We start from the raw sequence: 27670 nt of genomic DNA on the forward strand, positions 1-27670 counted from the left end.
CACACACACACACACACACAAGTTCCTCCCCCGCACATTTTATAATATATATGTGTGTATATATATATATATATATATATATGTATATATATATATATATATATATATATATATATATATATGTTTATCTGTTAATTTAAAATCTTTATCTTTAATTTAAATCTCCTTGCTCTCCCTTACACTCTCTCGCGCGCTGTAATGCATCTTCCCATAATTTTATCTTTAAAAATTCATGTTTGATAATAATTTATTAATTATCGAAAATATATGTTCAAGTGCATCATAGCATATATATATATATATATATATATATATATATATATATATATATATATATATTATATTATATTATATATATATATTACACACACACATATATACATCGTAAAATACTAAGAAACGCAGAATTTGAAAGATTAGTAAATGTTCGACAGGCAAAGACCATTTTCTGGAAAGAAACGCAGTATTATGATGGTCCTTACTTACGCTTGTTCAGATAATGTTGATCCCAATCCCATGCCATGTATGGAAAAGCAACGTCGTGATGTAAAATTGCGAAAATGCTCTCAACCTCTCCTTATTTGTAGCTGGGTTATAAAGTATTGAGTAATGTTGAGCAATACTGCATCCCTGCTTGGTCTGGGACGTTGGTACATTTGCCCTGCAGCAAATGAGAGGAATTAGGCTGGATGTCTTTTGCCTTGCCACAGGGTCGGGTTGTTATAAGCGCCCTGACAATAAGAATGACCCTCCCTGTTACGAATTACTCTTTATTTATGGCCCTCAGTGTTCATAGCAAAATTGCCCCGGTCATAATTGGCCCCGGCAGCTCCTGGTGGGAATTGCGTCGCTTTGACGGTGGTTGTTTCTCGTACTGGTGTGATTATATATATATATATATATATATATATATATATATATATATATATATATATATATATATATATATATATATATATATATATGTATATATATTGTTTTTATCACGTTATAAATTAAAGATTTTTTTTTTTTGTATTCTTGTACATACTTTCTATGTAGGGGGTGAGTTTTCTAGTTCTTTTTTTAGTCATTTATGGTTATAAATGAATTAGTTACTGTTTTTGTATAATATTCATACTTGCTCATACCTAATATTTTACCCTGTTGGGTTTTTCCATACGGATTTTTATTATACCCTTCATTATAAGTCATCCTATCTAATGTCCTGTTTATTAATGGGTAATAGTTACCAAGAAGGGGCTCTTATAGACCAGCTTCTGTAGTTTTGGTTATGTTGACATCCAACTTAAGGTGCTGTCAGGTTCTGTAAATAACCTTATTTAATAGATGCTGCTGTTGATGACTAAGTTATGTTTTTTTTTTCTAAATAGTACCCCTATGAAGTAGGAGAACTTCATGCTTGTAAAAATGAATTTGCTGTTTAGATATTAAGCTTCTTTGAGATTCATTCTCGAAGGTTCATAGATGCAAGATTATTTCATAAATTGATATGATGAATCAGTGTACCGTTCATATACTTAATACCATTCTTTTATATTATACCACATTGTGAAATAAGGCTGATGGCGCATTGTGCTCACAGATTAGTTACCAAAAAATGTAAGATTTTATAAGTTTATGTAGTATTCCTTTATTACAGTTAAACTTACGTCTTTACATTACGTCTTTACAGAAATACGAATATGCTACCGCCAGGGGAAATTGTCTTTCACAAACACTGTTTATTATTTTCCTTTTCTACTAGATAGAAACCGAGACGGGAAAGTGATCTCATATTTGTAGTGGATGCTTCAGGATACAACAGATAAATTACCGCGTTTAGTTTTTTTTTTTTTTTTTTTTTTGTGGTATTGCATTCTTTGCGAAACCTTTACCCATTCAAGTCCTCCAGAAAGACAAAAAGTAAAAAGAACAGAGAGAAATACAAAAAAATTGTGCTATTTTCCTTGGGGAAACGGCAGCCCGTCCGGCTTCTTGAAAAGAGAGGAGGAGGAGGAGGAGGAGGAGGAGGAGGAGGAGGAATGTCTACTGTACAGCCCAGTCAAGTTTCGATCCTTACCACCCACGATGGCTGTGGGGGGAAGTCTCAACAAAAAGCAGTGTGGGTTATTGTCCGTCATTAAGAGGCGGCAGTGTAAGAACGATGAGTACTTTACAAATAACGCAGGCAGCTTACGCAGTTAATAATAGTTGGGGTCGTTCGATTGTCGATCATGCGAAAAAAAAAAATACCGAGCATCGTCAGGTAACGAATGATCTCAAGCGGTAGCAGTAATTTGATGAAACAAGCTGTTGCAACACGTGACCAAGAGAGAATTCTTTTCTTCTGCAACACGTTACCTATTGAGAATTCTTTTCTTCGGCAACTCGTTAACTATTGAGAATTCTTTTCTTTTGCAACACGTTAACTACTGAGAATTCTTTTCTTTTGCAACACGTAACCTATTGAGAATTCTTTTCTTTTGCAACACGTTAACTAGTGAGAATTCTTTTCTTTGCAACACGTTAGCAAGTGAGAATTCTTTTCTACGCTCGTTTTTGTTATCTGTGGTAGTAACATAGAGAAGCAGAGTCTCTCTCTCGGTCTCGATTACGAATTCATTCCAAAAGTAGGAAGGCAAGACATGATCTCGCTCTTTCTCGGCGACCCCCAAACCCACAACCCACAGAAGTATTATCGTATAGCAGTCTCTCTCTCTCTCTCTCTCTCTCTCTCTCTCTCTCTCTCTCTCTCTCTCTGTGTGTGTGTGTGTGTGTGTGTGTGTGTGTGTGTGTGCAATGAAGGTGGTCGCTCGATCAAGCGTTAGCTCTGACGTAGTGTTATTAGCCGCATGCAACTCTGTGGTTAAGGCCTGATACGATCTGATACCTCTAGATATCCTTCCGATATTCATCAGATGCCACTTGATAGCCTCTGACACAAGACGGACTTTTTTTTTTTTTTGTTGCAGTTGATGAAGTTTTGCGCTGATGGAAGGAAAAAAAAAGAAATTATTAAGTTTTCCCAGAGACCTGCAAAAAAAAGAGAAATTATTAATTTTTCCCAGAGACATGCAAAAAAAAAAAAAAAATTATTAAGTTTTCCCAGACATGCAAAAAGAAAAAAAAAAGAAATTAACTTTTCCCAGAGACATGCAAAAAAAAAAAAAAAATAAGAAATTAAGTTTTCCCAGAGACATTCAAGTTCTTTTTCATTTGCTGGTATTGTTGTGTTTGCTCTTACTGTTGTTTGTTGTGATAAAGTTTTATCGTTATTTTGAACAATTTTATCTCATCTCTTGACTTCTTCGTAGTAACTGCTTCTATTATACTTTTATTATTATTGTTATTATTATTATTATTATTATTGGGCCACCAAAAACGTATATATCCATATACACATATATATACACTTGTATATCTTTTTTGTCACATACACTGTGACATTTTTATATTCGCAAATAGCAAGCCATAAATATTTTTTAATGTCCAGTTCACCACACCTCGGGGATAACTTGTACCAAAGGGAATGATAATTGATAAGAGCCATCAGGAGAGGCATAAGATGGTATCGACGGTGCCGTACATATGCCCGTCGAATTCGTGTTTTGTACATATAATCGACCTCAACCCACCACCATGATTGCTCGTTAGTAAGTTTGTAACACGTAGCTAATTATGAATTTTTGTCACATACACCGTGACATTTTTATATTAGTAAGTTTGTAACACGTAGCTAATTATGAATTTTTGTCACATACACCGTGACATTTTTATATTAGTAAGTTTGTAACACGTAGCTAATTATGAATTTTTGTCACATCACATTTTTATATTAGTAAGTTTGTAACACCTAATTATGAATTTTTGTCACATTTTTTTATATTAGTAAGTTTGTAACACGTAGCTAGCTAATTATGAATTTTTGTCACATACACCGTGACATTTTTTATATTTGTAACACAAATATTTTTTGTCACATGCAACATATTAGTATTTGTAACGTTTAAATTTTTGTCCATGCACCGTGACATTTTATATATACCAGGCAAAAGTATCGGTTTGAATTCCACTGGATGTAAGTTATTCCTGAGATATAGTGCATTGGATATTAACGATATTTGCGGCTCAATATCTGTGAGTATAAAAAATCACATTCCATTGCTATTACTGACTTTCCTTGAACATTCACTGTAAAAGACTAAGGTAGAAACTTCTGGGACGTCATTCTCGCAGAATGACGTCATTGTCCAACTTCATTTTTCTTTTTTGATTGATTTTCACCATGAAGGTATAGTCGTTGTAAGTCTGAGAATATGACTCATTTACAGAAAATTAAATTTTCTTGAATTATGATCAGGTACTAAAAAATGAGTGTTGAACTTTACCTTCACTCCCGCTTCCTTTCTTGAATCTTGCTGTCCAACCACTCCAACTCCCTCTTTTCAGTCTTAAGCGCTGGATGGCCAAATTGCAACACAGCGCTTGGCTTGACCGCATCAATTTCATAAATCAATCAACCGGCCAAAATGAGTGGTGTTGGTGCTTAAACCCAGTGCATTGATTTCCCTCGAGTCCTTGCCCAACCTCTCAATGGATACCCATTTGTTCTTTACGTGTCTACTACCATGTTTTATTCTTATTTATTCACTTGGTGATGCTGTTTACTTACTTATTCAAGGTCTCACGGCAGGACGTGTGTCTGATGCATCTTTGCTTTGCCTCTGTAACTGGTCATAGCAGTTGTTAGAAAAGTTCATAATGTTTTGAGAAGTTGTATGGGGTTGGAACCATCTTCGCCGACGTCGTGAACACATCGGACTGCGGACCATTTTTTAATCCAATTCTGTTTTTGTTAACGAGTTATTATTGTTGTAATGAGGTTGGAATAAGATGTTAACAAGGTGATTCCTAGAAAAAAAAATTTTTTTTTGATCAGAGGAAAGTGTTGCCGAGTGTACCTTCAAGAGATGTACCTCAAATCCCAGACGGGGGTAATTGCACAGCTCAAAGTTCAGACACATTTTCATTTTTTCAGTTTTCACTAGGGATTAATATGTTTTCGATTTCATCTTGTCGAAATGTTTGGCCATAATAATAATAATAATAATAATAATAATTATTATTATTATTATTATTATTATTATTATTATTATTATTATTATTATTATAATATGCATGGAATATTTATACCCGAAAATGGGTTTACAAAGAAGCGGACGATTTTTTTATTGTTTGGTCACATTCAGTTATTGTTATTATTATCATAATATCGGATGAACACCATTTTCGTGGTTTTCGTATCAACGATTCAGCGTTACGGCACAGACCGAACGAAGTGCGCAAGAGAGATCTCGCTTGTTGTTGTTCTTGGGCATTTTTTTCGTCGCAACTGACGATGTTTTCTAAGAGCCTCGGTTTTGTAAGTGTTTGTGCATCATATGCGTTGGTGTGCTTGTCAGGCCGAAGATGCTGTGTTGGTATTTGTCTAAGGATTCCTTTCAATATCGTCGTCTGTTGTTTGAATGCACTGGAGGTTTTGTCTCACCAACATCCCCGCTACGTCTGTCAAAACATGATGTTTATCGCTTCATTTCATGATTTCTCTCCCCTTCTTCTGCTGCTGCCGCCATCGCCGTCACCGTCTTCTTTTCTCAGACAGGATCAAAAATAGGAAAGAAGAAAGAAAATAAGTCTCAGGTCATGAGAGTTTGTCTGATGGGTGGGGTTGGCGCAGCCGGATTACCTCTGGTTATCGGTCAGTCTCGTCGGCGTCACCTTCACACGAGCGCCTTTTGCCGAAGCGATGGCCTGTTTCAGTACCGAAGTCTCTGTGAAGTCGACTAAAACCTCCCTCTTGCATTCCTCAGGCTTTTCAGAAAGTACTGGCAAAGTTTACAGATGCCGTGGCGTGTCTCCTCAGCGAGAGCGAAAGGCAAAGGATAGCGGCCAAACAATTTGCAAATAATATGAATAAATCTTTTCCTCTCATGACCGATGCATCACCCGACAGAGACGGACGAAATTTCACTGCGCTTCGTTCGGTTTCTTCTGGAGATTCCAGTTGGTATGATCGGAATGCTTGTTGTTTCATTAACATTAATGAAACATTTCAGACAGTCGTTGGATAAATGCCGGCCGGAATACCAAACGGGAGGTGGTGCGAGGCCGCCTAACCCTGCATGGGTTGTCGTAGGCGAGACATTTAAATGAAATTGATAGGCTTGGGACGGAGCAACGTGGCTGCAGTAAGATGCATGAGTTGATATTTAAATTCCTGCAGTGGGCGAGAAGGGCTTAAGGAGCCGGGTGGGCAGCCTTGACAAAGAATGAATGATGGATGGATGGACAGAGGACGGAGCGGCCAATAGACAGACAGACAGACACACTCACTTGTGGAAGAAAAATTGTACTTAAGGAGACGACGAAAGGACGCTTTGTTTTGCTGCTTTAGATGGCTGCTGTTCATGCCTGCTGCTTTTTGCAAGAGTTGCATTGCTGCCTCTCAGATATTGAATCTCTCTCTCTCTCTCTCTCTCTCTCTCTCTCTCTCTCTCTCTCGTAAAATTTGATTGCATACTTCTTTCTCCCTGAGGCTGTCGGCATAACAACGGTAACTAACTTTTGTTTTTTTTTATGATCCTCTTATTCATTTCATCATTAGCTTTCATTTTTGTCTCAAGTTCTCAATATCTGGTTGTTAATTCTACAAAGCACTTTTTGAAGACTTGTCCATATCAATTGCATATTAGCATCTTTAATTGCCTGTCATTACTAGACAATTAGAAAAAATTACGAACCGTCTCCATGGTGTCTAGTCTTGGGTGTGTGGGATACGGCACTATTGCACCTGCTAACTCTGATGACGTCACTCTCGTCTCAAGGTCATTAAATGCCCAGCCAGTTTCATTGCCAAATGCCGCACGATGTTGCTCAACTTGTTACGAGAAATTCACTCTCCAATTGCTAGGGTGATAATTGACTTTTGCTTCTCAGTTTTTGTAGGCGGGGGGTTTTGAATTTATAAATAATTCGAAAAGACTTGAGTGTAGGACGATAATTAAAATTTATTAAGTGAAAATGGCTCTGCAACTCCGCATGTCTGCCTTGCAACCTACAACCCTACCGGCTCTCAAGTACGGAGTTGCCGGCTATTGTATTTCTCTCTCTCTCTCTCTCTCTCTCTCTCTCTCTCTCTCTCTCTCTCTCTCAAGTGCGTGTTATGTTTATTTATTTTTTAATTTAGTACTAGTAACTCAAACGATTTTATCGTTGTTGTGGAAAACTTACACAAGGTTTCATATTGTATGTTATTTCTCTGGTGTCCAGGTTGTATGTCGCTCACTGACCGTGAGAGGCGTATGCCTACAGTGCATAGAAAAAAAAAAATAGTGCCCTGAGCTGCAGCTTAGGAACAGCACGAAGGAGGACAAACTGAGAGAGAGAGAGAGAGAGAGAGAGAGAGAGAGAGAGAGAGAGAGAGAGAGAGAGAGAGAGAGAGAGAGAGAGTTTGATGAGATGAAATATTTGCCTCTTTTAACAGTGTGTGTGTGTGTGGTTTTATGTGCAGTTTCGGATCTCTCTCTCTCTCTCTCTCTCTCTCTCTCTCTCTCTCTCTCTCTCTCTCTCTCTCTCTCTCTCAGGCACGTTTTTAGTGGCAAAATATTCCATTCTCTCTCTCTCTCTCTCTCTCTCTCTCTCTCTCTCTCTCTCTCTCTCTCTCTCTCTCTCTCTCTGTCCAGACTTACATAAAAATCTCTTTGATGTCTCGCCACTCAAGACTAACATGTGACTTGCATTACCGTCGCTGGTTAATGATTCTAATTGGGTTTACACGCTAAGGTATTCTTCAACTAAGGTTGGTTTTTCGTTCGTCTCATTTTCTCCTTCTCTTTCTGGGAAGTTCGTAATAAGGCGAGGTTGAGGTGGCATTGAACGGAGCCTTTGGCTCTCTCTCTCTCTCTCTCTCTCTCTCTCTCTCTCTCTCTCTCTCTCTCTCTCTCTCTCTCTCTCAAGTTGTAGCTTGTTGATGGACGCTGTTTGTTTTGACTCGGTGATCTCATTGGCTGGAGAAGGAGTTTTGCCTCATGGTTTTCTTGGTATCGGGGCCTTTTGTATGATAGTTTTTTTCTCTTTCTTTTTAATGTTACGGTTGTTTTGAAGATGATTAGTGTATTCTGTGGCATGACGCATTGGTTTCATTGGGCGAGCTCTTGTATTGTGAACTCAAGATTGATTGGTTGAAGTTTTGTGTTGTAGTTTAATGGTAGGATGGTTGCATTTTTTGCTGATGCTTCATGTGGTGTTTTTTATATTATGTCTTGACGATCGCTTTCAATGAATTCAAAGTATGGTCGACCAGTTTTCTCCGGCAAATTTTGTTTTATCTCGAATATACTCCTTTTTTTCGCTGACCGTCATTTGGCCCTTTGTTGTGCCTTTTCTCTGTGTGGGTTAGTAAGATTTATTTACTTGAGTGTAAAGGAGAAAAACGCTAGCTGTTACACAGACGTGTTGGTTTTCCAGGGATGCAAATAAACACATCCATATGATTTATGCAGATGAGAATCCCTTTATCTCGGATATTAACCTATATGTATGCACATACGTACATACATACATACATCATAGCAAATTTTAGGGAATGAGACTGCTAGGAATGTGACCATCGCCACCCAGACTGCGACCCACCATGCTCACTGCTGAAGTCACCAGATTCACCTTGAAATTTAAAGGAACGTGCCCAAAGTGTTCAGCCTTATCTGGAATCGAATCCGTGACCTTTTGATGGTCAGCCGAACGTTCTAACCACTGGACCATGAGTACCCATATATCTACAGTATATTCGCGGCTGTAGACATAGCTGTTGTAAAAAAAAAAAAATAAGTGGCAAATCGATGGTATGTGGAGCAAACTGTTCGTTCTTATTATGTGAGAAAGAAGCTTGCCTCTGCGCCCTTGATAATGGGATTGAGTTCAGCTTGTGATTATTTGAATGAGAGTTATACACCATGTGATATTCGTGTTACGGTGTACCACTATCAAAACGCAGTTGGTTAGGCGGATAGCAAATGCAAAATCGTAACTCAGAACGTTCAGTCGCAAAATTCGGTATTGATTTAAAATGGTAAATTACTCTTTGAAGATGGAGTATCAGATTATACATGGTGAGTACTGGAAACTCTAGTCATTTGTTCTTGCCATTGAAGCCTGAGAAGTGTTATTTTAGTAGAAAGTGGTCCTACGTAACTATTCTTTTCTTGAGAGTTCATAGATTTTAAGAGGTTCAAATGCTTTATTACCTACTGCATATATATAATGTCATTTTTAACATTAATGAATAATGTCAGTTCTCTAAAATAAATATTCATAGGTTTCTAGGTCATAGATGGAAACATATTTGTGGTATCTTTTCCAGATGGATTAACTGTGTTTCTCAAGTATAGCACCAAAGTCCAGGACACGTGATATCCTTGCTTTAAACTTTTTATAGCTGGATTCTTGGTTGTGATATCGTTTTCATATCGATGGTTATATTGATTATTACTTAAGAATTAACTAGACCGGGTTTGACCTTTTATCAAGTCAGTGTCGAAGGAACATGATAGATGTTATCGACATGCCTGAATGAGTCTGACAATATTAGTGAGTAAGGGTGTGTACTGGATTTTTCTCCATTACACCGGGTTTGATCTGAGACTGGTGCTTAAATGGTAAATATCTTTGAGACCAGTGACAGAACTTAGGAGTCTGGTGGGAGGGGCAGTCACTGGTTCATTATGAGTACGGGAAATTATTATTCAATGGTCCGTCATTTTAGTGTTCAAGGAATGTGTTTTAGGAGCTCCATTATTTTACTGTAGACGAAAATAGTATGCAGCAGGATGATTTTTAATATTCACTAAATATATGTGGAAAGCCATGGATGTTTACTCTTCCAGAATGTTACTCTGTAGGCTTTCGGATCATCATTATGACCCATCTATAAATTTTGTTGTGTGATTAGGTAAAGATTATTATTATTATTATTATTATTATTATTATTATTATTATTATTATTATTATTATTATTATTATTATTATTGTTTTGTTTTGTTGTTTTTCTTTAGTCCTGAACCATACGTTCATACGTCGGTCGTCTATTTACTTGCCTTGTTTACCTTTCCATGACATTGAGACCAGTCGACCTTGCGTTGCATTGTTGATCAATCTTGCTATTCCTCAGATTTTCAGACTCATCACATCTTCCATATGCTCGGTGTCTGGCTTTAGTGCAGAGAATTTGAACTAATGACATTGTGTTCTTCTTTAACTGCCAGAAATAATGACATCGCTTCCACATTCATATCGATTATGACATTACAGCAGATCGAATTTTTAGAATTGTAGCAGACCTGATGAATTAGAGTTCTGTGGCTGAACTTTTTAAATTTGGTAGGGATTCTGTGCTTCTCTCTGCGTGTTTCATGCTTAGAAAAAGGGAAATAAATCTTGGGAAATTTGAATGGACGGACAGGCAGACTAGTGAATAAGGCAAAAAACTTAAGATCGTATCGTTCATAAGGGCTTTGATCTATATCATAGAAGATAACATATGAAAAAGTTTTTTTTTTTTTTTTTGTCTGGAGTCTGTATGGTTCAAGATGGTTGAAGCTGCAACATGATGACATTCGATGGTTGTAGAGGTGTAGATATATACACACACACACACACATATATATATATATATATATATATATATATATATATATATATATATATATATATATATATATATACACACATATATATATATAAAATTTTTAAAATTTATTTATTTGTTTGTTTTCTTTATTGAAAACTAGATTGCTAACGTTAAAGCGTTAAAAAAGGGATTAGTGTGTGTGGTATTTTGGGAATACATTGGCGGAGATCAGAGATACAAATGAATTAATGGTATGAATCCATGGTTTTAAAAGCACTGCTGATTTTCGGAGGAGGAGAACCGCGTTGAACGACGTACACACGTAATAGAGGAAGTTAATTTTGAGGGAATATTCATTACCAGTTGTATGAGATACACTGACATAAGAAGAAACGTATAAGACAGAACCGATGGCCAAGTCTCGAGGCAACAAGGAAGCCTGTGCTTGAATAAGTTAGCTAGAAAATAGTCTGGGTGTGAAGCGCATCATGTGACCAAGTTTGCTTTCATTGTTGATGAAAGTATGAAGCGAGTTACAGCAACATAAATACGTGCATAAGAAGAGGAAAGAATGAGACAGAAGAAAGTATAAAATTTAGCATTAGATTTGAAGATTTCTTGAGCAAAAGGAAAAATAGGTTAGACTGCGATCTTCGGTTGAGTACCAGAAACTAGTATATGTGACCAGTGTTGGCATGGATGAATGTGAGAGTTATAAACAGTGGCGAAAAGGCGAGTCTTAGGGAAGCAACGTGCATAGGTAAGAGAGCGTAGGGTTCGAGGAACAGAAAATGGGCAGCCTAGGTGTCAATAATAATTTAGAATAAAGATGTTAAAGTTTGTGCTCCCAATTTTATATGAATGAAAAGAACAGATAAGACTAGCGTAGGAAGTCATTTTGGAGGAAAAGATGTTTCGTGCGGTGACTATACATTCCATAAACTTCTGAATTTTTGTGCCAGGTAATACGAACAATTGCAAAATGAAAGAATACTGATGACTATTTTGGAAAGAGCAACACGGACCCTTCACTGCTTTGCGTGAATGGAAGAAGCTATCGCAAAAGAATTCTCGGACAAGTGAAAAACTAGGAACTTCCTGACTTACCTCGACGCATATTTTTTCAGAGGAAAACCAGGACATTTAAGAGAAGATCGGGGCGTAGCAGAAAAAAAATACAGAACCGAGAGAAGTAGCAGAACGTAGACGTGTGTCCTGGTAATGCTGATGGGCGTTTTGTGTGTGTGGGTGTATGAGTCACCGAAGGACATTACAGAATAGATTAGTTTTACTTGAGAAGACTGCCTGTGGTACGAAAGAAATTTATAAGGGTTGGGGAATGTCTGTACGTGTTTATATATTGCGTCTGTTTGTGTTGCTGGTATGCAAGTGTGTTGGCGATACATTGTGCGATTTATGTTCATGTAAGGGGGGGATTATTTTCGTATTTATTTGTATAAGTGCATTTGTGTATTGACATATAAAAAAGCTGATGCCATTGAATACCTTGAGTCATAGTAAAATCATAAGAATTCCTGTTCTTTTAATTGGAAGTTTCCAATCCGCATTAGACTTCGTATTCCCGTAAAGATTCATTTCTGTTATTGCATGTGCAAATTTTTCAAGAAAACACCTGTCTCCCACTTCTTACTTTTATTTCTTTAATTTTTGTTAGTTTTAATGTAATGGTATCTAGATGAGTATTAGAAAAATGACAGGAGATATCTGTATTCCCTTCTGATTGGAACGAGCTAAAGCCAAGCGCTGGGACCTATAAGGTCATTCAGTGCTGAAAGGGAAATTGAAAGTAAAAGGTTTTAAAGGTGTAACAGGAGGAAAACCTCGCAGTTGCACTGTGAAACAATTGTTAGGAGAGGGTAGAAAGACAGAGGGAAGAAAGAGAATATGAACGGAGGTACAGTAAAAGGAAGGAAAGGGGTTGCAGCTAGGGGCCAGAGGGACGCTGCATAGAACCGTGGGTAATACCTACAGTGCACCGCGTGAGGTGCACTGACGGAACTCTCTCCCTACGGGGGAACGAACATCATAAATGTTCTGCTAAGTTAAGGAAACTCATTTTTCCTCATGTGCAGTCAAAATTTGGTAAAGCGTTCTCACGCACTTTTCACGATCTAGGGCTTTTGCGGCGGCCTCTCCTACAGCACGAATACCTATTAATGTTAACTGGTTGATTATTTGCAAAACCTATTGTAATTTTTGCAATATTTTAAATCCCAAGACAGGGTGAGGTTTAGGTTTAGGGAACCGAACACAGCTTTTTCTTCCGTATTATGCATTTAGAGAGAGAGAGAGAGAGAGAGAGAGAGAGAGAGAGAGAGAGAGAGAGAGAGAGAGAGAGAGAGAGAAGACACTTAAGTAATTTTTGTTTCCTATTCAATTTTAGAATATTGCTTTTTATTTTTCTATTTTTTTTATCCGTATTGAAAGAATATCTGTATTAATAAACATTCTAAAAGCAACTTTATTCTGTTCCTCAAGGATTCTTGGATACAGCTGTATATGAGGAACATGAGAGCTACATTGATTTTCGTGCAGCTTAACGTACTTCCCAGTATTTAAAGTTGATGAACATTTTGTAAAGAATCTTGTCATTTTTCATAAAACGATTCGTTTTTGTATTTCATTATGCCGTTGTGCATTTTCAACGTATTCATTATGTTGAGACCCAAACATTACCTTTCTATGCGATTTTTTTTTTATCAAAATTAGTAGTATAATTTGCAATGTATTTAAATGTTATAACTTGCTGATAGATATACGGTTTGCGTAAGTTTCATTAGTGACCCCTTCTGTGAAAGTAATCTAAAGTTTTAAAGACTTGAAAACAAGTCTTTCGGAGAGGACTGCTTTGCAATCCCAAAATTATGGTGATGTCCTTAATAGATATTCTCGTATTTAGCTTGTCTTCTCTGATCTTAAGTCAACTTTTAAAAACAATGAGTGATCTCGTTTGTTCATGTCAGCCGTTTAAAAACAATGTCAGTCGTTAGTTAGACGTTTTATGTACCCGAATCACCACTGTGGGCACTCCATCTGCACATCAACAAGTTCATTAGTCTCGAACTCCCGTCGAATACTTACTTACTGTTATTTTATCCCATTCATCCTTCCAGGACGTGCTTTGAGAGCTGAAAGGTATGGACGGGGCTGATGAATTACATTCGTGTGCTGTCGACTTTTATTTTGACCTGCACAGGATTTTTTCCTTGTGCAGCTCTACAGAGTCAGTTGCCAGGCTGAATAAGAGGTGGTATCAGTTTTGGGATTCGTTAGCGTTTGCAGTTGCCAAATTTGATATATGCAACAGTGCCTCTGTTGGTCGTGTGTGCATTAAAAGTGTAAGACAGAGAGAGAGAGAGAGAGAGAGAGAGAGAGAGAGAGAGAGAGAGAGAGAGAGAGAGAGAGAGAGAGAGAGAAAGTTCCAGCGCATTAGTATAAAAGAAATTATAGAGCAGGTCCATTTGTCACTTGGCTTTCGTTAAAAGTTTTTTTTTTTTTTTTTTTTTTTTTTTTTTCAAAAGTTGAGGCTCAGACGGTGTACAGAAAGCCACTTTGCCTTTTATTACTTGGGATTAGATTGCTCTAAAGACGCGACTTGGTACCATGCTTGACTGGTGAGACTTATCGTTTTAACTTGAGTTTTTTCAACATTGATTGATTTGAAGGATATTTGACGATTTTGACGTTAAATTTCCATAATATCCACTTTTGGGGGGAGGGGGAGATCAAAGTAACTGTCCATAACTCCAGTGTTGAAGGTGCATGTTTTTTTTTTTATGAATTTCGTCTATCATTGGTTTGTAAACATGCCACAGTCAAGAGGATGAACAGCAACCTCCGCACGTTCAGTGAAGTTTGATTGCATTCATTTTTCTCCTGGGATGTTGACATTTTTTTCTCACGCCTTACCTTCAACTATATCAAGAGGAAAAAAAAATATATTTTTAAAAATTTTTATGGTCACATATTAGTTTTGTATCTGCGTCTTTGTTCATGTCTTCCTTTGCTTTACGCAGGCGTCAAAAATGTGGCATTGTTTTGTCAAAATCATATTGAAATAAGTCTGAAACTGCTGGAAAAATTGGTTTTAAAGAAGATAAACGATTTAATTATTCATCTTAGTCAAATCATGAGATTTGCAGATTTAGCTTATTTAAAATGCTGGGGGTGATGCAGGGGTATGCTGCTGACTAAGCAGTTATTTGGGGCTGAGGCTGGTTTTGAAGGTGTCTGTTACGTGATTCTCCCGAAAGCAGAATCAGGGACCCGCTGGTTTATCGAGGAAATAATGCGTGTCAAACCTTTAGGTCTTGCAGTGGTGTCACCGTAAGCACCCACTTTTAACCACAGTCCGCAAGCCCACTGTTTCCACTTGCAGTCGGCGTAGATTATGAAAACATTCCTTTGTTCTATTTGATACCTTTTTGCCTCCAAAGTGACCTGACTGTACCATTTCTCATCCACTATTTGCGATGAATCTTAAAAATATTTTTCAGGAAGCTGGGCAGTTGCTTTCTTCGATTTGCTTTTCTTTCCACGATTGCTTTTGATTTATTCCTTCGGTCTCAGGCTAGATAAATCAGGCTTAGATTAGATAAGTCGGGCTTGGGCTAGATAAGGCCATAGAGGAGTCTGTCCCTTTGGCTTTAGAATGGTGTAGGAAAACTGACTTCTAAAAACCGGATGTATCGTCTTTGCACTTGTTCCCTAATCCTTTAAAGGCAGACACAACAGTGTCCATTGTAATGTCTAACCAAGCCAAGTATTGCTTTACACATGAGGCTGAATCACATTGCAACAGTGAAAGTTAGGGAAGTGGATATTCTGACTTCAGTTCATTTCAAGGGGAAATGTTTCGTTGTCGTCCATATCCACGTATTGAGCTGTTAGAGAGAGAGAGAGAGAGAGAGAGAGAGAGAGAGAGAGAGAGAGAGAGAGAGAGAGAGAGAGAGAGAACGCTAAGATTTTGACTGAGAAATGTGTAGGGTTGTGATTTTTAGAAAATGTTTTTTCAGTGCTAGTCTCAGTCACGGTATGACAAATCACTGTGAAATTTTTAGGGTAATAATAAGATTAGGAAAAAACGAGGGGAAAACTGATATTTTAAGACACATTACGAATAACGGGAGTGAACATTAGCAGAAACTGTAGAAGATATGTAGAAAACAGATGAGGCAGAATAAAAAGAAATTTATAGACTAACAAGACGTGTAGGAGTTGATACGATTAGGGGGGGGTTCCTGTGAAAAGCTGTCAAGTCGAAGGGCTGTAGAGCACACCTATCAGAGTTTGGGAAGTGTGAATTAACCGGTTTCCTTAAATAGAAAATAGTGTTCTTCCTTGACACAATCAGTGAATTAGGTACCTAGCCGTTAGTCGACTTTGGTGAGTGACATCCAAGGTTAGTAATCTCATTCCAAAAAGCTTGCTAAAAAGAAAAGGTTAACACCCTTTAGAGCCTCTCTCTCTCTCTCTCTCTCTCTCTCTCTCTCTCTCTCTCTCTCTCTCTCTCTCTCTCTCTCTCTCTCTCGGGGATAAGGCGTATTGTGGAGAAAAATACCTTATTTATGTAGCGAACACTTCCTATGCATGTTTTGGAGAGAGAGAGAGAGAGAGAGAGAGAGAGAGAGAGAGAGAGAGAGAGAGAGAGAGCGTCCATGCTGCATCTGAGTGCTATCGTACTCGCCATCACCACCACTACCACCACTACCAGCATGAGTGTGAGCGTCCCCCCTGAACATCTTTTTGCCGTTTTTTTCGCTTTTTTTTTTTTTCTTTTTTTCCCTTGAGGTCTCCTGAGTGGATTTAGCCATTAGTAAGTGGCAGTTTATGTTGCGTCTTATCAGGGACTCCAGTTCTGTCTTTAATTAATTGTTCCTTTTGTGAATTACTTCAGTTAATTTTTTTTTGTGTTTGTTTTGTCTTCTTAGCCAACTCTGTGAAGGATTCGTTTGCCCTTGATAACTTTAGGACTGCTTTTTATTCTGTTATGTGATTGATTAATATACACACACACACACACATATATATATAAATGGATGTGTGTATTTTGTATGTGTGTGTACGCATGTGCCAGCATACCTCTGAAACGCATTGAGCAATTTCAACCAAACTTGGTATACATATGACTCACTATCTAGAAATCAAAACTGGGGGGGGGTAAGACATCACTAGCACCAAAGGGGACGAAATGGGATTGGGGTGGGAAGGGCTTCCCTGAAACGGGGCCGGTTCTGCCCGTGGACTTAGTAAATCTACGGATTATCATGCCTAATTTCGGTATACATATGACTACTATCTGGGAAAGAATACTATGGGGGTAAGACATCAATGGCACCAAAAATAAAAAGTTAAGTATACCTTAGTTTAACCAGACCACTGAGCTGATTTACAGCTCTCGGGGTGGGGTTGGGAAGGGGGTGACAGAGAGAGGGGGAGGAGAGGGAGAGGAAGTGAGAGAGAGAGTAGAGGGGGTGTTAGGGGGAAGAAAGAGGGAAAGAGAGAGAGAGAGAGAGGAAGTGTGAGAGAGAATGGAGGGGTGTTAGAGAAGAGAAATAGGGAAAAAGTAAGAGAGAGAGAGAGAGAGTATTGGGGGTGTTAGGGAGGAGAAAGAGGGAAAAGAGAGAGAGAGAGAGAGAGAGAGAGAGAGAGAGAGAGAGAGAGAGAGAGAGAGAAAGAGAGAGAATATCAGTTGTCATTCGGAGTTATCCCAGGCAGCTCCAGGTTGGTCAGCTTGTGTGTGTGTGTGTGTATATATATATATATATATATATATATATATATATATATATATATATATATATATATATATATATATATATATATATATATATATATATATATAGATGCATGCATTCCTAGTCGGTACAGTCTGTACTACTCTCATTTATGTTTTCTGTCTTATTCCCAATTTTGAATTGACTTTTCTGTCTTGAGGGTGCTGTACAATTTCTCTTAAAGTATCTACGTCGGTAGTTAACTCAGGAGTTGTTCTTATTATTATTATTATTATTATTATTATTATTATTATTATTATTATTATTATTATTATTATTCAAAGCGAATTGTCTTCTGTGGGCCGAGAAAGAGTTAAGGTAATAGAAATGGACGACCTTTCAGCTGCGATGGAATCACATGTATAAACGCTACAAATTGCAGGCATCAGAAAAAATTCGTCCAGTATTTCATAACATATTGAATAAATATAATACAAGATTTAGGCTTGTGAAAAGGACAATAAAACATGCGAATGTCCGTGCTTTTTGTGTGTATGTATGGAGTCCACTTTTTCCTACTGAGTTTCTTCAAGCCCGAATAATTCAAGCCCGTATTGTAGGGTGTTTGAAAGACAGTTTGAAGGCCTCCACATTGACCCGAAGATGAGTATTCCAGTCACAAGGATGAGCATTTCCCCCTGGGAATGAGCATTCCTTAAATGGGGACGAAAGTTGTGTCTCAGGAAACTAGTGCCCTTTCCGAGAGATGAGCAGTCCTTTTTCTTCAGAAAAACATTCCCCCTTTCGACGAACACGCCCATTTTTTAGATCAGAATTTCAATGGGAAGAGCATTCTCTCCCTTGAGAGGAGCATTTGTTCTCTGCTGTTTGAGCATTCCATCTTTTGGGATGAGTATTCCTTCCCTGTGGGCTTCAAAATTCACTTTCTGGATATATACATTCTATCACGGGTTTGAAGATTCTTTCCCTAAAGATGGGTGTTTCTTCCTTAGAAAAGCTTATTCTCTCTCTCTGTGGTAAACACTTCCTCCCTGAAGAAGCATATTCCATCACTGGCTTTAACCGGTCCCTCACTTGAGATGAACTTTCCTTCCCTGGAGAAAAGTATTTCATCGCCACGGTTGTGCATTCTTTCCGCGAATATATTTATGCTGTCACTGAGATTTAGCATTCTTACCTTGGAGATGAGCATTGAGAAGAGAATTCCATCTGTGGGACTCAGCATTTTATATCTGGAGATGAGCATCCCCTAAATGGTGAAGAGGAATCCACCAGGTTGAGCAGTCTCCATGAAGACGAGCATTCTATCAGTGAGGTTGAGTAATCATTTTTAGAGATAAAGATTTTCCCTTGAAGAAGAAAATATACTTAGTGAGCTCGAGCATTTCCTCCAAGGGGATGATGATCATTCCATCACTTGTTTTGAGTATTCTTCTAAGGTTAGAGCCGTTCTTCGTTGGAGATGAGAAATCCTTGAATGGTGTTGAAAATTCCCTTTCTGGAGTTGGATCTTGGTAAGCATTCTTTCCCTGAAGAGGGACATTCCTTCACTGGGTATTGCATTCCACGACCGAGTTTGAGCATTCTTTCCGTAGGTGAGCACTCCATCCCTGGTGTTGACCATTCTTTTGTTAGAGAGGAACATTCCTTCCCATTGAGAAGAGTATTCCTCACCGGAGTTGAACTTTCACTTGCTGGTGATGAATATCCTTTTCATGGAGAAGATGCTGAACATTCTTTATTGTGGAGCTGAACATTCGTTCACAGTAGAAGAACGTAACCTCTTTTAGGTGGAGCATTGAATAAGGAATAAGGTTGAGTATAACCTACCTGGAGAAGAGCATTCCATCACTGGGGAGACACATTCTTTGGGTTTGTAGAAGAGTATTCATTCACTGAGTTTGAGCAAACCTTCCTGGAGAATTTCAGTCCCTCCCTGGGACGGAGGGTTCCTCCCCAGAAATGAGCAAGTCTCCTTATGAGAAGAGCATCTCTTGGGGTTGAGCATTCTCTCCATGGAGACAAGCTTTATTTCTTTGGTGATGAGCATTCCTTGCATTCTTTCCTCAACTTTAGAACAACATTCCTTCACTGGTGTTGAGCATTCTCTTTATGCAGACTTGTATGCCATCGTTATGGGCTGGGAATATTTTTATGGGAAGTGAGCGTTCTTTACTTGGAGAAGAGCATCGTTTTCCTAGGACAGGAACTTTAGAGTTCCCTCCCTTGAGATGAGGATACTTTTTCTATTGGAGTTGAACAATCTCTGGATAAGATCATTCCTTAGTAGGAGAAATTCATTCATTAGCTTAATTTTGAAACAACGTTACTAGTTATTTCTTTATCAAATGTATTTGCTCTATTTACTGGAATTACAACTTGCCTTTAGAAATAGACGATATCGATGTCTTGATCTTTATGGTAACATATTTTGATTCGAATTTTAGTTCGTTGTGACCATTTCAAGTGGAACCAATCATTGGGACTTCAGTCTCTCTCTCTCTCTCTCTCTCTCTCTCTCTCTCTCTCTCTCTCTCTCTCTCTCTCTCTCTCGGAGCATATCCTCGTATTACGTGTCTGTGGTTGTGTGTGGTCCTTATTCAGGTGTAGGTGGATTCTGGGTGCCTGCCAAAAGGTAACCATGTTTTTTTTAAGACTATATTTAGATTGCATTGAAATTTTCCATTATTTGCTTCTGTCCGTTTTTCTAACATCAAATCAGATACTATACACACGTATACATACACACACAAAACACACACACACACACACACACACACATATATATATATATATATATATATATATATATATATATATATATATATATATATATATATATATATATATATATATATAGCGCAGTAGTCGTTTCTGAATCTCTGACTCTTTGGAGCTAAGGTAAAGTGAATGCGATATTAACTGGGTGCTTTTATCTTCATTTGTAAGTATCTAAAAATGTCATTTGCAAAATTTCTATGTATATATACAGTATATATATATATATGGAAAAAGCAAGTTAAACGAAGAAGATGAATATATATATATATATATATATATATATATATATATATATATATATATATATATATATATATATACATATGTATATGCAGTATATGTGTATGTGTGTATATATATATACACATATATATACAGATATATATACTTATGCATATACATATATATATAATTTATATATATATATATATATATATATATATATATATATATATATATATATATATATATATATATATATATACATATACACACACACACTCGCATTTATGCAATTACAACTGAAAGTCGTAGTTTCAACTTTTATTGTATCTCACATGATGCAACACTTTAAAGATATCGTTCCAATTTTTCTAATAGTGACTTCTAATACCATGGTCTGATTGCAACAGTAATTACGCCTCTCTCTCTCTCTCTCTCTCTCTCTCTCTCTCTCTGTTGGATTATTGATGGGGCTCTGACTGGGGTTACTACCTTCATTTGCTTATTTTCCTCCCCCTCTCTCTCTCTCTCTCTCTCTCTCTCTCTCTCTCTCTCTCTCTCTCTCTCTCTCTCAGATTATTATTGATGGGACCTCGACTGGGGTTACTACCTTCATTTGTTCGACTTTTCCTTTCCCATTCCTCTTCTCTTCCTCGTCTTTCTCCTCCTCTTGTCACGCCTATTCTCAACCTCCTCCCACCCCCAGTCTCCATGCCTCCTCCTCCTCCTCCTCCTGTTGACTCCGTCTTTGATCTTGCAAGGAGCCAGACGACCTTGCTAGAGGTGGTGTAGGCTTGACCAAGGTTATTAAAGACCCAAGTTGCAATCCGGTTGCTGCTGCTGCTGCTGCTGATGCTGGCGCTGGCGCTTTAATAAAGCGGGCAGAAAACTCGACTGCATGAAATCTCTCTCTCTCTCTCTCTCTCTCTCTCTCTCTCTCTCTCTCTCTCTCTCTCTCTCTCTCTCTCTCTAAGTCATTATTGAGGCTTTTAGCTAAGCACAGTGCTATGTATCACCACTGTCTCCGTATTTTTTTTTCTAAGTCCTCAGGACGAACGTCAGGGCCATCAATTGGTTCGTTCGCCTTATCCTCGAAAACACCTTCTATCGTCCTGACGTCACTCGATGACAGACCGTAATGACCCCCTTGCAATTCATACGCTGATTCAAAGGTCAGACTTGTGACCTCAAGAAGCAGAGCGAGTCAGCTTCGTCGCTGGCATTGATTAAATTGATAAAATGAACTGCTTGCTTCCTCGGTTTGCAAAGCTGAACTGAATTAGTTACTGAATTGCATGCAAAGATTAGGATTTTTGTCGATGAGTGTATGTCGTAGTTCTTTTGTGTGATTGTTTTAGTTCTTATAAAGAATTCTGGTCTTAGTGATAATTCACTTTGTATTTTTAGCTCTATTGCACAGACTCTTTCGGAAAAGTGGTGAGATTTCACCAGGGCAATGTCAATGTAGAAGTGGCTAATTTTGAATTTGTTTTGAATGTATTGTATCCAAAGGCTTGACGATGGAATGCAAAGACTGACCGATGCCATCATTGGTTCTTCTTGATATCCAACAATTTTCTTATGTTCTCAGTAAATTATAAAATGTATAGCATCGGGACATCCTTAAATGAACGGTCTATCTTCTCTATTATTATGCTGTATTAAGTAATTTTTAGGAACAGACCTCTATTAAACGAACTTTAGCTGACCCTCCCTGAGAGCATTATTATAAATGCGTTGAAAGCCATTGAGTTGGTAAAAGTTAATATCCAGCGAAGTTTAGTCCCAGCTACTTTTAGACTTCTTGTCATTTGTTGTTCCTGGGGAAGGGCTGAATCTTGGTTTGGATAAGACAGAACCATTCACCTCGTTGAGTGAAGGAGTGACGCTAACCAGACGCTTTGAAGAAAGTTGAAGTTAGCTACAGTTAAGGAGTAAGGAGACGAGCATCGCCACTCGCTAGTTTCTTAACCACTCAAACGTTTTTTTTTTTTTTTTTTTTTAGCTGGGTAGCCTCGTTGCATGACTGTGCACAGACCTCCGTCTGAGCACTCCATCAGAATGTCAACCACGACACAGAAGTTGCTTCCATTTTCTGGCTATCAGTTCTAGACTTGGTCTTCCGCAGCAGTCGCCGTTTCGTCCAAAAGAGGGGTTTCTTGCGACTCTGCTTCCCCATCAATGTGATCGCTCGGGCATTTGTTATGCTTGTCGGTTCATTATTCAAGACCTGTGCAGCAGTGCCATTTTTTCTTGACGAATGTCACATTTATTCAGTTCTTCTTAGGCTGTTTATGACTGGCTACGAATTGTCACTTTTCATTTTGGTTACATATGAATGTGTGTTAGCTTTCGTAAGCACCATGTACAATTACACAAACACACGCATATATATATATGTATTATATATATAATATATATGTATATTTTATATATATATATATATATATATATATATATATATATATATATATATATATATATATATATATATATATATATATATATATATATTGTGTGTGTGTGTATGCTTTTGGAGAGAGAGAGAGAGAGAGAGAGAGAGAGAGAGAGAGAGAGAGAGAGAGAGAGAGAGAACAAGAAAATATGTGTTAAAACAAGGAAGAAACTTTCGGATTTCCCAGAGTATGAACATAATTTTATTCGGTGATTTATTTTGAGTGAGGAAAAGATTTCAGCTTAGAAAATATTACAGAAGGAATTTTGGCGTAGAAAAAAATCATTATTAAAAAATTAAAAAAAACTGAAATGTGTAATATTACTATTTTAAAGCTGTTTTTGGTCATCATGATCATCTTTATGAGTATTTTAATTTTTTGTTTTTAGATTCGTTTAACAGTCGAATAACAGGCAAGGTCTTAATTGCACCAGGTGTCTGTAGCGGAAATGGACAATGTAAGTATTTGTTATTTTTCCCCTTTTGTGCATCAAAAATTAAAGGTGAGTGGGGGGATGAGGAAACATGCTTTTTAAACGGTCTGTTCTTCATTTAAATAATTTCTATATACGTTACTTGTCTCTCCATTGTTTATACTTTTTCTTCGTGTAATTTAATTTTTTTTTAGGCGTTTTGGTGCGTTGTTTCTTTACAGCAGCTCTCTCTCTCTCTCTCTCTCTCTCTCTCTCTCTCTCTCTCTCTCTCTCTCTCTCTCTCTCTCTCTCTCTCTCTCTGCGTGTGTGTGTGTACGTTTTCACTATTTTGGTGGTGTTTTAATTTTTTTGAGTAACTAGCCATTTGTGAATGTGTATGAGAATGATTGAAGTTATGTAATAGTAAGACTGTTGTTATGATACACTGAAAACGGTTTGCATTTACTTGTTTTATTCTTGTGAAAGAAATCCTTAATAAGAATGAACATATCCAAATTTTAGTGATATGTATAGATTCTCTCTCTCTCTCTCTCTCTCTCTCTCTCTCTCTCTCTCTCTCTCTCTCTCTCTCTCTCTCTCTCCCCTGCAGTTAAGCCAGTAAGAGAATTTGTCTGGCACGGACTGATGACCCTGGAAGGGGGCCCAAGCTGGGCTATGGAGCCCCTTTTGAAAAGCTCCAAAGACTCAAGTTGCAAGTAATGGTTTAGCCATGAAGAGAGCGAAGGGTACACCATACGAGCATTCCCTCTATAACGGGAGTTGGGATTTTGAAGGAAGGCAACTCTGGAATGGTGATCGAAGAAATTTTTCGTAGGACGGGGCCTTGTAATTTATCTTGCCTCCTTAGGAAGTCGAGTATACTTCTGGTTACGTGTATGCAGGTTGAAGGGGTGCGTCTGCCCCCATTTCTTGGTTGTGGTTGCTGTCTAGATGTTGTAAACACGTAAAATGGGACGTTTTCTACGTTGTATAGGGGGCACATGGGAAGAACTTCTGGGTGAAAAGTTTCCTCTCCACGCCGCCGATTTCAGACGTCTCCTCGTGTACCAGAATTGTGCGAGTGCTTAGAATTGTTGTAGGCCTATGGCGGCTTGTGAGATTCCACAGTGTACCTAATATAGAATCAGAGTTTACAAAAGGCTGTTTCCTGGAAGGCGAGGAGAAGATGAAGGAGAAAAACCAAAAGATGGAGAGGACGAAGAAGAATGGTTAGGCATGATGGCCTGTTGCAAGGGACTTGGCAGTGTAGGTCGAATCAAGGTTATTAAATGTCCACGTACTGCAATCACCCTCCTCATTCTATCCCCTCCTCCACGCACCCCCTCCTTCCCTTCCCCTTCCCTTCCCTCCCCTTAAACCCCCCATGCTGTCTATACAGGTATTCGACCCCCACCCTCCCTTCGTCTTTAGGGAGCCCACACACTCTATCACCTTCCTTATCCATCTCGTGGGTGTTGTATTGTTCATTGAAAGATTTGGAAGTATTTTCCTATTTTCCTGCTTGACCATCATGGAACTATAATGAGTCTACGTAAACGGTTTAGAATGAGTCCAGCAACGTGATACATTTGAGCTAGAGAAAAAAAAAAAAAACCCTGTCATTTAAAGACTAGGAAAAAAAAATTATAAAGATATTCCATACTAAATGACTCTCGAACAGTTTTCTCTTTAGAGGCGTAATTTTTCGTAATGTTGTTTTGTACAGGGATAGTATCTCTTAAAATGGTATATTAGTTCGTGATGGTTCTTTCTTAAAACATTGCCTTGCGTAAGGTGTTTGTTGATTGGCCTCCTATTGAATTTCTTTCGTCCCCAAATCTTCTCACGAAGTTACACCACTTAGTCTCTATCGCCTAAACAGAATTATGTTTGGAGCTTGTATTTCTGTTGCATATGTGTTTATATATATACTTACATATATATATATATATATATATATATATATATATATATATATATATATATATATATATATATATATATATATATATATATATATACATATATATATATATATATATATATATATATATATATATATATATATATATATATATATATATATATATATATATATATATATATATATATATATATATATATATATAAGATATATATATATAAAAGAGAGAGAGAGAGAGAGAATTGTGGGTGTGCACACACACACACACACGCGCGCGCATATCTAACTTGCAAATCAGTTGGTGCTCATGCAATATTTCACCATCTTCCTCTTTCTCGTAGAAGTAGCTCTATGCCATTCTTCACCCTGTTTAACTAAGTCGTCTACCGGCCGGGCACCTAATTTTCAACTTAGGTCAGCAGAAACACAATGGAGTGGGTGCAGAGAAAAATAAAACTACAATTACTTCTATGTTCACCCATTTCGGTTTCTCTCTCTCCTTTTTTTTTCGCCTAATTTCCGAATTCTGACCAGTTTTCTCTAACTTAACGTCTTCCATTCTCTCCACATGACCAAACAATCCCGACACGCAAACTGTTCTTCGCAAAGTGTTCCACAGCTGTTTCTTTCACCTAATCGAAAAGTTGGCGCAGCAGTCCTTTCATACATCCCGTTATTTAATTCCATAAGTACTCCTCTAAAGTTCCATAAATAATAGAGATCCTGTATCTTCCATTTGGTGTTTTATAAAGAGACATTAACTTTTTTTTCAGTAGAATCGAGGCTCTTTCCGACTTCATTGTCCCTGAAGTTATTTGACCGTTCGTTGTTGGTTTGACAGACTCAGCAATTGTACCAAAAATTGAAGTAACGATTCAGGTGCGAATTCTTGGCCAGCGTCAAGTTGTATATTGTAAAATGTCAGGTGCTGATGAACAGAAGCACAGTTATAAGTTACGAATGAGTTTTTTTGGTAGATGTCTGTTTACATGAGTTGTAAATGAATTAGAGTTGGCGTTCAGCTAGCGATGTATGTATATATATATATATATATATATATATATATATATATATATATATATATATATATATATATATATATATATACATACATACATATAAATGTGCTTACATGCATTTATGATTTCAGTTTCATATGATCGGTAGTTGTAAAATTCGCAAACAGGGTCGAATTCTGCTTTAACTTGCCTTGGTTGGAGGAATCGGCACAAGTACTAAGAGGCATAACTTCAAGACTGGCCCAGACGGAGACCTCCCACAGTCAGTGTCTTTTTCTGTCTCGCACTTCGGTTGGGCAGAGACAGGGACCTCCAATGTACAATGTCTCCTCGTTTAGGAATGATACTAGGATTAACATTAATTGTCTTGATTTTTTTTTTTTCAAAAGCTCATATGTAGTTTTCTGTCTTTCCTTACGAATTTTCGGATCTTGCGAATTCAAGAAATACCACATTTGTCGAAACATTAACATTTCTCTTTTGTACGTGCATCAGTCGACAACATAGTTTGAAGTCATTGCCACATCACTTGAGTTGATCATTTTCATTTTTCCCAAGTTCAAGTATCACGACCCCCTTTTTGCGCGCAAATTGTTACAGATTTATATCAGGGAGAGAGAGAGAGAGAGAGAGAGAGAGAGAGAGAGAGAGAGAGAGAGAGAGAGAGAGAGAGAGAGAGTCTGTCTGGACACGACTTCTGAACCTGCATTGGCGAAGCACACACGACTCCGTCCGCAGGAGTCAAGGGGTCGTGGGATGTGCTGCATGACTTTTGCTTTCGGATGAGAAACCTTCTACCCGTGGACTTCGGACACACACACACACACACACACACACACACACACACTTGCATACACAGCATTTCAGGCGCCAGGCTAAGTCATAGGTTGATTTTCTAAACGATTGTTTATATATATTTGCCCTAGGATACGGTGCATACGCATCAGATATTTGATTTTTGTTCAGTAATTAACTAACTGAATACAATGCATATGCACATACTCAATTAAAAAATATATATGGGTTTATTTGCCAGTTGCTGACGACAGTTCATTGCTCATACAGAGCGTGTCGTTCAAAAGTCAACTTTAATCCGATGATCTGTGCGTGCATTACATACTCATGCATTTTAAAAGGAAGATGTGCTCTCAGCTTTTAGGCATGACGTTTCAGTTGAAAATTATGACTGTTACTTGTGTGCATGAAACTTGTACGTACCTACAGAGTTGGTCAGGCAGTGAACATTAAACATTTATATACTTGTTTTATTTTCTGATTTTTTTTAACAATCGTATTAAGATATGAGACAAAAATGAGAGAAAAATGTATTCTAGTCACTCTCTCTCTCTCTCTCTCTCTCTCTCTCTCTCTCTCTCTCTCTCTCTCTCTCAGTTTTGTTAATATTGTCATGCCATTTTAGCATGGTAGAAGG

The sequence above is a fragment of the Macrobrachium rosenbergii genome, chromosome 4 (genome assembly GCF_040412425.1).
Source record: "Macrobrachium rosenbergii isolate ZJJX-2024 chromosome 4, ASM4041242v1, whole genome shotgun sequence".
NCBI lineage: Eukaryota > Metazoa > Arthropoda > Malacostraca > Decapoda > Palaemonidae > Macrobrachium > Macrobrachium rosenbergii.